The sequence below is a fragment of the Amblyomma mixtum genome, chromosome 5 (assembly GCF_055824585.1).
Source record: "Amblyomma mixtum isolate Tamu chromosome 5, ASM5582458v1, whole genome shotgun sequence".
NCBI lineage: Eukaryota > Metazoa > Arthropoda > Arachnida > Ixodida > Ixodidae > Amblyomma > Amblyomma mixtum.
In genome coordinates this window covers 79,898,133-79,909,616 of record NC_143016.1, presented here as the reverse complement: position 1 = coordinate 79,909,616, position 11,484 = coordinate 79,898,133, and the positions used below count along the sequence as shown (strand labels likewise).

The 11,484-nt window shown below is 45.8% G+C and overlaps 1 pseudogene; it reads right to left on the bottom strand.

The window, feature by feature from the left end:
* Positions 1-4,389: 4,389 nt before the first annotated feature.
* On the bottom strand, positions 4,390-5,965 carry LOC149342782 (uncharacterized; annotated as a pseudogene).
* Between the last annotated feature and the right edge of the window lie 5,519 nt (positions 5,966-11,484).

Here is an 11,484-nt window from a genome sequence, read left to right as displayed (position 1 = left end):
GGAGGTACTAAGCCTCCTACTGTAGCGCCTGTTCTACGTCCTAAAATGGAACTCGACTGCTGTTGCACACCATTTTCTAACAGTGCGCTGATACTCTTCTCATTCAGTGCGGACGCCGGGTCCTTGCTTTTCACCTTACCTTTTATGAAAGTTGTGTATTTTCTAGCTTTCCTAAAGCACAAAGAAACTTCACGGATGTAGGAGCAAATTCACCGAGAACTCGCTAAGCGTTCCAGGCTTTCAGATGTGTTTGAGTCACTATTTACAAACATAGAATACGACCATGCGGTATTTTTCGCTTGCCAATTTCACTGCAGACGCCGTGTGAGTGCTCTGTAGGCGGCAACAAATATCGTACTTCCGGAAACAGCTATAGGCTGACCAAATTCGCCTGGGTGAATCGAAAAATGAGACTGCTCCTTTACCGGCCATGCTTCTGAAGGAAGAAGCAGACAGTCGTAACCACTGATCTCCACTAGGGAGCTGGATGGCGCGTTGAGCGCCCGAAAGTGAAGCCACCGGAAGTAAGCGGCCTTGTCGCGGAAGTCAGCCTTTGGCAGTGCACGAAATCGGACCTCAGCATGGTTTTTCAGTTCTAGTTTTGTTTTCCCACTTAGCATTTTATCTTTTCGCCGTTCTCGTCTTTTTCCATGACAACACTTACCTGTTGCGCCGTCAACTGAGCGAGGAGACCAGCGAAGTCTTCAGGAAAGACGTTTAAAAAATAAGGTCCCATTGCATCGCAATGGGGCGACACCAGCAGACGACAGGACGTCGCTACACACAGCAAGTCTGGAACCTCGTCTGCTCATCTCTGTGTCGTCCCGTCGCTGCCGTCGCCAACACCGCACTTTACTGTGAAGCACGTTCCCGCGCTCAAGGCCAAGTTATGCTATCAATGGAGGATAAATTTAAGAAACAATAGATGGAAACCTTCACCAGGCAGCTGACTTTGCAGTGACCATTTTACCGAGTTATGTTGAGTCAAAACCGGAGCTAGGGCTAGGCTACTATCGGTGGAGGCGTCCATGGTGTTCGGTTGGTTCGCATTAGCGCCTAAAAAAGGTATGGTACTGCTTTTTCGACGGAGCATCTCATGTACTGTTTCGTATTGTAGTAAGTTAAGCCTGAATTTGCTTTTATTCGTGGTGCTTGGTGCAGTTGACTTCTAACAGCGCTTCTCACTCGCACTGCAGCATTCGTCTTTCTTGTCAGTCGTTCCTCTCGTGCTGTGCCTTTTCTTTGCTGGACGAAAATTCGGTTTTAAGATGACTTCGCCTCATCGTCATTCCACTACTTCTCCTTCACGCTCGGAAGGCAAGAACCAGTCAAGAACATAGTGTTTAATGCACGGACTCCTTTACCGCGGCAGGGTGAGACCTGCATGCCTGTTTTCTTCGGTTTGTCTTAAATTACAGGGTTCTGCACATAATGCTCACATTTCTTGCGTTAAGCTTGCTTGTTCCTTTCATATAACAGCAGGCATTACACGGGAACAGCGCAAAAAACTGAGAACGAAAGGGCGAAAGACGTGACTTTTTGCATTGAAATACACAGCAGACACCCGACTTCCGGGACAAGCCGTCCAACTTCCGGTGGCTTCAATCGCGCTCGTCTCGGAAAGCGGGAATGCGGCATCCAGTTACCTAGTGGAGATCAGTGGTCGTAACCATCAGGTATGTAGGGTGCTGTGGTTTTCAAGTTTCCACCGCAGACAGTCTTATGGTCTGAACATTTCCTGACTTGTTCAATGAAGTGCTTGGGCCTGTTTTTGCACTCCATACGATTTGCATGTCCAGAGAGCCACTACACCTTTCATTGCATTAGCCCCTAGACCGTGCGAGTTCTTATCAAACGCCTGAGGGAGTCGTGCTGATTTCACGGCAGGTGGCCTAGGAATTCTAAGACAGAGCTTTACGACTGACGAAAAAGAATGGCAACGACTACGCCACGTAGGCGTCCTAGAACGAGGAGATTTTTATTTTCGAGTTTTTCTTCCTCCCTGCAACCAGCAACAGCACGCTATTGTTTGAGCACCTTCAACGGTGTTTTACAGTGCTTGAGTGAAAGGGGCGTCTCACTTAAACGGTATCCCCTTGTGAACTCATTTGAGGTGGTCGCAACTGTCCATGCAGCAGATTTTGCCCTCCTTCTCGCATCCCATTTTAGCACATGTGCTCAGTTTTACCCAGGGAGAGCACGTCGTTCCCGGCTCAACGTAAGGCTCCGGGCAATTTGGTGAGGTCCCCTTATGGCGTGCACCTAAGGTGAAAAAACAAGAGAAAAAGTTCACAAATTCAGAATCACCACAGGAGCAAGCAGTTCCGAAATACCTGTTCATGGTCTGTCTGCCGTCTGCAAGCACAGTGCCTCACCAAGAAATTTGGCATTTTGAGTGGCGCGTGATGAAAAGAAAGAAAAACTACCCCCTTGATCCCAGGTACATCCAGTGTGCTCATCTGTGAAGTACTTGCCACTGTCAGCCCACGCTAAGCACAGTTCATTCCATTATAAAGTCTGAGCAAACCTTTATATTTCCGTCTCCATAGGACTCCGAGAGCGCTTTGATAAACAGGCGCGTTCGACTACATGAAGTGTGTCATAAGGTGCCATTAAAACCCATTTGCAAGGCAGGAACTCGACCTGTTCTTCCTCAGGACATCGATGAAACGAATGAATCTTTCCCGTGTGAGCGCCGCAGCACTAGAGCTGCCTGCTCCAGCGGGAAAAAAAGTACGTATTCACTCTTTCCACCCTAATAACATGACAAATATATCAAGAGAGAGAGATGGAAGAAAAAATCGACATGTGGGTAAGCGCGGCGATGCCGAGGAAGAGGATCGAAATAGAAGAAAAAATAGGGTTTAAAAATTCACAGGGACACCTAATTCTACCATATGTTGGTAATGCGATAGCATTAGTAGCTGCGGAAATGATGTCACTTCCGGTATGGTGAGGGTACTTTTCTCCAGCCAATGGGGAGGTTTTCTTCTCGTGACGTCACTTATCACCAGCTAGTAAGAAGGCTCTGGTCTGGTAACGCCACTACCCTCTAGCTCATAGAGTTTCTTACTATTACCTAGAGGGAAAGCTGGCGGCGCTGCACTTCAGTCACCATGGACGCTCAAAGCATCATGGGGCGGTGAGCTGCTTGTTGCGGGACAGTCGTAGTTTTTCAGGAACACGGAGTGTCATTACTAAGATGTTTCATTCCAAAAACGCTGTCCGTGTGTGCGCAGACGACTTTCACGCGAACGCAGTGTGCAAAAGCCATAGTAATGAAAACGCGACGACACACGACGCCAATAAAAGGTTTTACTCTTCCGAAATACCATTAAAAAGCCTCTTAAAGTATCTAAGCAACAACATTTTTTTAAACATATTTACTTTTAAAAGTGCGCCTGTAAATTACGAAATATAAAGTTTTTTTAGTGTTCATCACTTGGCCAATAGGAAAGCTAGTCATCTCTTATTTTGGGCAAACTTTGCACTTAAATGCTTTTCTGCTCGTTTGTTGCAATCATTAGACAAGATATTGAATGTTAGGACATTCGTAGTTATCGGACAGCTTTATTTTTCTATTATTTTTTGGCCAAAGGTTGTAGTTCTGCAGTCGGTAGCTCACCGCCCCATGATGCTTTGAGCGCCCATGGTGGCTGAAGTGGTCTCGAGGGGTCTCCATGCAAACTCCCATAGAGGGGTCGCCAGCTTTCCCTCTAGGTAATAGTAAGAAACTCTATGCTCTAGCCAGAGAGCGAAATTTATAAGCTACGACACATTTTGACGCCATGGGGCCTCTATTCTATCGCATTAAAAGTGAGTTTAGAACGCAGTGTGCAGTGCAGCCACGTTGTTACATAAACCTGAGCTTGGGAGGACGCCAGCGAGAAGACTACTGAGGGATGCACAAGCCTGCGTGAGAAGCGCCCTGAAGGCTTTCGTCAAAGGTGAAGGTTAGGGCCAGAACTCTTACACCGAGAATTCAATATAGCCCGCTTCAGCACGGAATCAAATACAGTTTATTTCAACTCATTATCACTGAGTTCACTGAAGTGACTTAGTCGCCAGGCAGCGTTGCGATTATATCAAGGCGAAAGCCTTTAATTCCTCATACTGTCGTGACCTAGGAATGTTAGCAAGTGTGTCCGCGTTTCGGCGTCACTACTTTAACAAAAACTGTGTCTAGCCTGGGAATCGAACCAGGGCCTTTGGCATTTGAAGTGGAGACGCTACCACTCCGCCACGAAGGCGTTTTCTTTCATGTTATTTATTTACATGGTTTTGTACAGAAAGGCTATATATACATATGGGTGTGCATACACACACAAAGAAAAATATTTACAGAGCACCTAGGTAAGCGCAACGTCACAAAAACATGATATTAAACAACTAAAAGGCCGGTAAGGATATACAGCGCATCAGGAGAGGAAACCAATCAGGTAAAAAGTCCAATTCTTTGTAAATGTCCGTTATCTGCAGCAGCATTCGGCTAAAATGAATCCTGTGCGAAACAACAGGTTCAACGTTGCTGTCTTGCATGCGCGTTTTCCAAAGGCTATGAAGTCCGATCAGAAGAATCATATCATAGGGTTTCCAGTCAGGTTGGGAAACAAAAAGCTAGCGCACACTGAAGGAATTTAGGAGAAAATCTTTCTGTAGAGTCATCTGCAACACATCCCAAAACAAAATCGCGTCTTTGCAGTCTATAAAACAATGTTCAATTGTTTCAGGCACATTACAGAAGCGACAGTTTACAGAGGACACAAAAATGTTTTTCCTATCGAGCCACGTGTTAACAGGTAGAGTTTCGGTGTGTAATTTATAGAAAAAGGTTTTGGTGCAAGGAGAAATTTGCATTTTACTCACTCGGTTTAAAACATCATGACCCATAAGCCCAAAGTAGAGAGAACGATACAGTAGGGGCGGGAAGAGCGTCGATATCAAATCCCTGCACAGGTTTTTGCGCGAAACAGAACATAAGTACTGATTTGAAAACCAAACTGTCACAAAATGCACGAAGGCATAACCTTCCTGCATAAAGTCTACTAAACGGGGGCGCTCAGTAAAATTGGAAGAATCTACTAAGTTCGGAAGTAGGGTCATGAAGTTAACCTGCAAGAATGCTCTAATAGTCGGATGGGAACAGTAACGAAAAAAGAAGAAACGGGCAACCAACTGCCTCGCATACAGGTGCTCTAGGCCCAGTCCTCCTGCACAAACAGGCCTGAAAAGGTTATCACGCCGCATAGGCTCAAATTTGGGAGACCAAATAAACGTCGCAAATATACGATGGAAACGCTGTATGTAATGTCTGGCGCAGTGAAGGACCTGGAGTACGTAATAAATTCTTGTTGCCAGAAAGGTGTTGCAAGTCTGGGCTCGACCAAAATGTGAAAGCCGATGCGGTACAAATGTCTGAGCATAACGGTCAACGGCCGGAACACGCTCTCTCCAGTAATGCGCACTTGATCTGTAGGCATGAAGTGCAACACCAAGATAGTTAGGAGGCACACAAGACCATTTTATTCCAGCTTACAGGGGCGGAGTTGTGTCCAATGAACCAAACCATAGGCAAACACTTTTGCAGCGATTCATTTGAGCACCCGAAACGCGACATATTCTCTTATCAGCAGCAGACAGACGCTTCAGTGGCAGCAACGCAAAAAGCTCTTTATTCGAGGCAGCAGCGTACTTTTATAGATAACGCTGCATGCCAGTCAGGCACACGTCATTGTTGGTACAATCTTATCAGACCGACTTGCCGCTACAGAACAATGCAAAATCGATCTATCGTGGACAACACATCATCAATGCTGGGCTTGTCAATGCAGAAAAATGAAAGATCCTCAGCATATGCTAGCAATTTGACTTCATTACCCAAAACATTGAACCCATGGAAGATATTGTTATGCAAAACACTCAAACAAAGCGGCTCCAGGCAAAGAGCAAAAATCAGAGGAGACATCGCACAGCCTTGCTTCACGGAAGAGCAGATTGGCACAGGGCTCGAGATCTGGCCATTAATGATTAAGCGTGTTGAACAGTTGCTGTAGCAAAGTTTCACCTCTTTAAATACAGTAGAACCCATGTTTGCTCGCCCTAGAAGTGAAAACAGAAGTGAATGGCGAACGCGATCAAATGCTTTCGCAAGGTCAATCTGAAGCAGGGCAAGCTGCTCATGACAGCTGGAGGAATATTCAAGAATTGTGCGCGGAGTGTGAGCAATAATTTGAATGGAGCGGCCTCTCCAACCGCACGTCTGGTGATATCCAACGAGTAACGACATTGCGAATTACAGGCGATTTGACAAGACTTTATCAAACATTTTTGAATCCTCATTTGTCAATGTAATGGGCCTATAACCTTCTACGAGAGCAGTTTTCCTTCATCAGTAGTTTTCAGTATTAGCGCTGTGTGGCTTTTTGTAAAAGACTGAGGAAGGGATCCTATATCGAGCCCCCCCGTGAAGACCTGCAGCAGGACAGGAGTGAGAATAGATTTAAAATCCCTGTAAAATCCGCCTGAAATTCCGTCAGGACCATGCGTTTCTGAGACAGGTAACTGACCAATTGCATGTCCCACCTCTTCCTGCGTGAAAGAGCCGTTAATAAGAGAACAATCGTCTCCTGATAAAGGGCTCGCTAAGGTGCGGAAATGCGCAAAAATTTCCAAATTATGCGCATCAGGTGAAGCACTAAACAAGTCTGTAGAATAATCCACAAATACGGTCAGCACCACAGTTGTACTGGGCACTAGTTTGCCATTGGACATCATCACCGAAATAAACTTTGCAGTCGCATGACGGCGCTTATGAAGCAAAACCTGTCATGTCGGGTGCTCATATTGCCGATCATGCTTGGTACGAGATCGCACACGGGCACCCCCGTAGCGTTCTACATCAAATCTTTGTAACTCACTTTTGATACTAGCAAATTCATGCGTATGTAAGCCACGTGCTTCGCATTCTATTTCATACAGGTTGTACAACTTCTTCCTCAGTGTCTGCTCCTGACGTTTCCTGTAAAACGACCTCACGGAACCAATTTCTATAGCTGTAGCACGCACGTCCCACTTAAACATTTCCCAAGTGGCGAACAACGGCGTCTTGCTCGAGAGACAGGATTCCAGTTGCGAGCGGACACGAAAAACAAATTCTTCATAATTAATTACTGAAGAGTTCAGCTTCCAAAGCGCCCATTTCGGCAGAAGGTTCGATCAATCGCTGCCTCTGAGGCGAGCAACCACCATACAGTTATCAGAGAACGAAACTGGTACAGTGTCACTGACCAATCCTCGGGAGACAAGTGTGAAAGATGCGTGAATTCGATATAGGCGAGCGTGAGAAGTGCCCCCTGAATTTTCTTTCTTATGCGGTCACGCATACCGCAAACATTTTTTGGCGGCTGTACGCTTTAGAGGTCATGTGATCCCAGTCAGTGCGGACAAAGTGGGTCTTTCAATAACAAATCTCATAGCTAAGTGGGGATAGGGAGTTGGGAAGATACTGCTCATCTCTCACACAGAAAGAGGGGCATGAGCATTCAAGTCTTATTCTTTCTTCAAGCATGCTAAGTGCATCGAAGGTCCCCAGGGTGAAACGGGGTGAAATAAACAGGACGAAAGTATAACGGGACCCGGAACGGTATGTGCATCACCGAGGATAATTCGCTGTGGAGTTGGAAAGCAAACTGTTTTTTCGAGAGACATAACAAAGACACGAATCGCATTTCACCATTTTATTCCGGAATCTCGCTCATGTTTACAAGAATATTCCGGACTGTTGAGTTCGAATCAAGTACACATTGTCGCTCCAGTTCTGCTCTTTCTAATTACTTCTTGCTGCTTCAGCACCAGTGGGCTGCGTTATCCGACAGATCCCTTGCTTGAGAGTCGACTCGAAAACTGCACAGCCGAAGCGATGAATCCTAACAATGGCTCCTGCTGAAAAAAAAATTAAATGAAGTACGAAAACTTAAGTAATCTAGCTTACATTCAATGCCACATCGTATGAGCCTGAAAGTCTACTAACCGCTCACTAAAAAGGAAAGCAATATCCGTACGTACGCCATGGTACAGCTCGTAGTGTAGCTGGTGGTGGTGCTTGTGGTTAGACTTGTGGTGATGCATCGGTTATACAATCCAATCCAATTCAATCTAATGCAATCCTATCCAATGCAATCCAAACCAATCCAATCCAATCCCATCCAATCCAATCCAATACAGTGCAATCCATTCCATTCCAATCCAATTCAATCCACTCCAATCCAATGCAATCCAATCCAATCCAAACCAAACCCATCCAATCCATTCCAATTCATTCCACTCCAATCCAATTCAATCCATTCCACTCCACTCCAATCCAATCCAATATAATCTATTCTAATCTAATGTAATCTAATCTAATCTAATCCAATCCAGTCCAGTCGAATACAACCCAACCAATGTAATCTAATCCAATCTAATCCAATGTAATGCAATCAAGGTCAAATGAAGGTCAATGGTGGTCACCGCCGCGGCGCGATGGTGGCCACCGGCCGCGGCACGCAAGCGTGAAAGTGCAAGTAGTATTGCTCTCGCAATAATATGCTAGGCTCAGTAAACAGCAAAAAAACATACTCGTCCAGGTAAATCTGTCTCGATCCTCACCTGTCACACGCAGTGTGAACCTCCGCACCCCTTGGGCCGGCACTCCATGCCTCGTGCGGCGCACTCTTCATCCGTGCACTCCTCGTACTCGCAGTCAGACCTCCGAACCCTCGAGTTGGGTGGCGCCACCGAGGCGCTGCCACTTGCCACCAGGCACGCGCCTATCACCAGCAGAACGAGAAGAGTAGAGGTCTTCATTTCCCAGTCGACGTGGACGCGTGGACGCTTGCTTCTCTCGTCAATGGGGGTCGATCGGATGAAGGACGGACAATCGAGTGGTGACGTCTCAGTTGTGAGCGCAGCTTTTATAACGAGAATCCGATGGCCTGCGGCGGTGCTTGACTCCTGGCGCACGACCTTTTATCACTGCGTCAGCCTGAATTATATCTGTGTCATTCTCCTCGGTTAACTGTGAGCGTTTCCCAGAAACATCCGTCTTATCTAGCTCTGCGGTGTCAGCCGTATGCAACAGATGAGTTCCTTGTGGAATATTTCCCGTCTGCCTCAATGGCATTCTTGATAGCTTTGTCTTCTGAGCACGGAGCGCTTATCAGCCGTGCTCTGCTGTTGCTTAACAGGCAAACCTCTGCATACGCGTGCGCGAATTACTGAAAATATGATAAAAAGCAGGCATATGTATGTTAAGAAAGCAAAAAAACACAAAAATAACCAGTGCGTGAGCGAGGTAAGCATAGGGCGAAACCATTTCAGTGTTTCCGAAAAGCATAAGAACTCATGTTTCGGAACGAATATGCTTTATTTCAATGCCAAAAATTAGGACACAATTTTTGGCTAAGAACCAACACTGGCATATTTCGAAGCCTTCCTATTTCATTGAGCTTACAACTCTCGTGAGGCGCTTGACTGTGAGCGCTTTCACTTCGAACAAAGACGGGAATAGTTCAGACGGGAATGCAAACTTTTCTGCCATATGCAGAGGGTTATGTCCTGCGTAGGTTTCCGTCCGTGACACCTTAAGAGGAGAAGGCTATTAGTTGCACGACCGCGGCAATTGGACTTGCTAAATATTGTGGTTGCACTTCTTTCTGTCAGAACCCCACAATCATTGGTGGAGGCCTTGTAGTCAATTTGGTTGTGCCCTTGGGGAACGGCACGTAGTAGTAACAAACATTTTCTTCTCATTTTTTATAGCTGAGCAGGAGATCTGTTTACGAGAATAAAATGCGTTGAAGGAGAATCCATGTACAGGTGCATGCTCTGTAAGGACAGTGCAGCTGCAGTATAAAACACTTTTAGAACTAGGGACTTCTTTCTATTTGATGTATGTGCAGTAGTGTACAAATTTTGCGGGATGCAGATTTGCGAAAAAAAAAATAATTCTCCGTTGCCCCGCTTGAGAGGCAGATTGTATTTTTGCAGCAGATGAAGTACGTATGTCTCCTTATGTTCCTATGAATTTCAGTGATGTACTCTGCCTGACCTCGCAGCAATAATTTTTTTTTCCGCGCATTAGCATCCCGAAAACTTTGGCCAATGACTGCACGAGTATCAAGTTGCATACGCCAAGCCACTAATACTACTGACCTGCATAAAATTGTAAATCTTTTGGTTTAACGCGTCGAAATGACATGTAGGCGTCTTTGTACAACTCCGGTATAATTTACACCATTTGTGGTTCTTTTACGTGTGCTGGCATTTCACAGCGCACCGGAGTTTTAGTATTTTGCCTTTATCGAGTTGCGGTCGGCGTAAGTGGGATCGAATGGCAAAGCCACTGAACTCCCGTGCGGACTACTAACCTATTTGTTTTTTCACAGTTTGTTTGTTATGAAGGACATACCCCGGGATTCAACGCCTTGTTTTTTGCAACGCTTATAGCATTATATTTACGGGTGCAGTTCATGCATAACTGCTTTGCCGCTTTCGTATAGAATTTCTTCCACAAGTAAGTACCGTGTTTGTCTTTTATGTTTATTTCGTCCTTTCCTTCCACAGTTTCTACACTTTAACTGTTAGACACAAAAATCGCCAAGTTGCCGTGCTCAAACGTTACAGGATGGAGGAGGACTGGGAGTTTTGCGCTTTCGAATGCTCTAAACAAACATGGCTGTTCATATCTGCGAGTTCTCGCATGGAAGAAGCGGGGGGGGGGGGGGGGGGAGGAAAAGTTTTTTAACATATACGAGGTGGAGCGGTTTGTTTAAGCCCTAATACATACTACTGCCTCCGGGCGTGTGGCTAAACGCAGTAAACGACTCAATGCTGGGAATTCTGTGCTTTGTCAAGTGTCTTACAAATAACTGATTGTAGGACAGCTGTCGATGATAGCTCCTCACCGAAGGTATGTCCGCTGCGCTCTCTTTCTTTCAGCGACAGCAGGACAATTACTAGAGTGCTCATAATCCGTGGTCTTATGTAGTTAGCCTCATACTCAGTAGCAGGAGGTAGGAGGAGGAAGTAGTAAGCCTCCTACTGTAGTGCCTGTTCTATGCCTTAAAATGGAACTCGATCGCTGTTGCACACCAATTTTTTAACGCTGCGCTGATGCTGTTCTCATTCAGTGCGGACACCAGATGCCTGCTTTGCTCCTTTGCTTTAATAGGAGTTCTGTATTTTTTCGCTTTTCTAAAGCTCAAAAAAACTTCACGGATGTAAGAGCAAATGGCCCGAAAACCCGCTAAGCGTAGCAGGCTTTCAGACCCGTTTTACTCACTATTTACAAACATTGAATATGATCGTGCCATATTGTCAGCTCGCCAGCTCCACTGCAGATGCTGTGCAAACATCTATAAACTGGCCAAATTCCCCTGAGTGAATCTAAAAGGGGGGACTGCTCTTATACCGGTCATGGTTTTGACGAACGAAGCAGACAGTTGT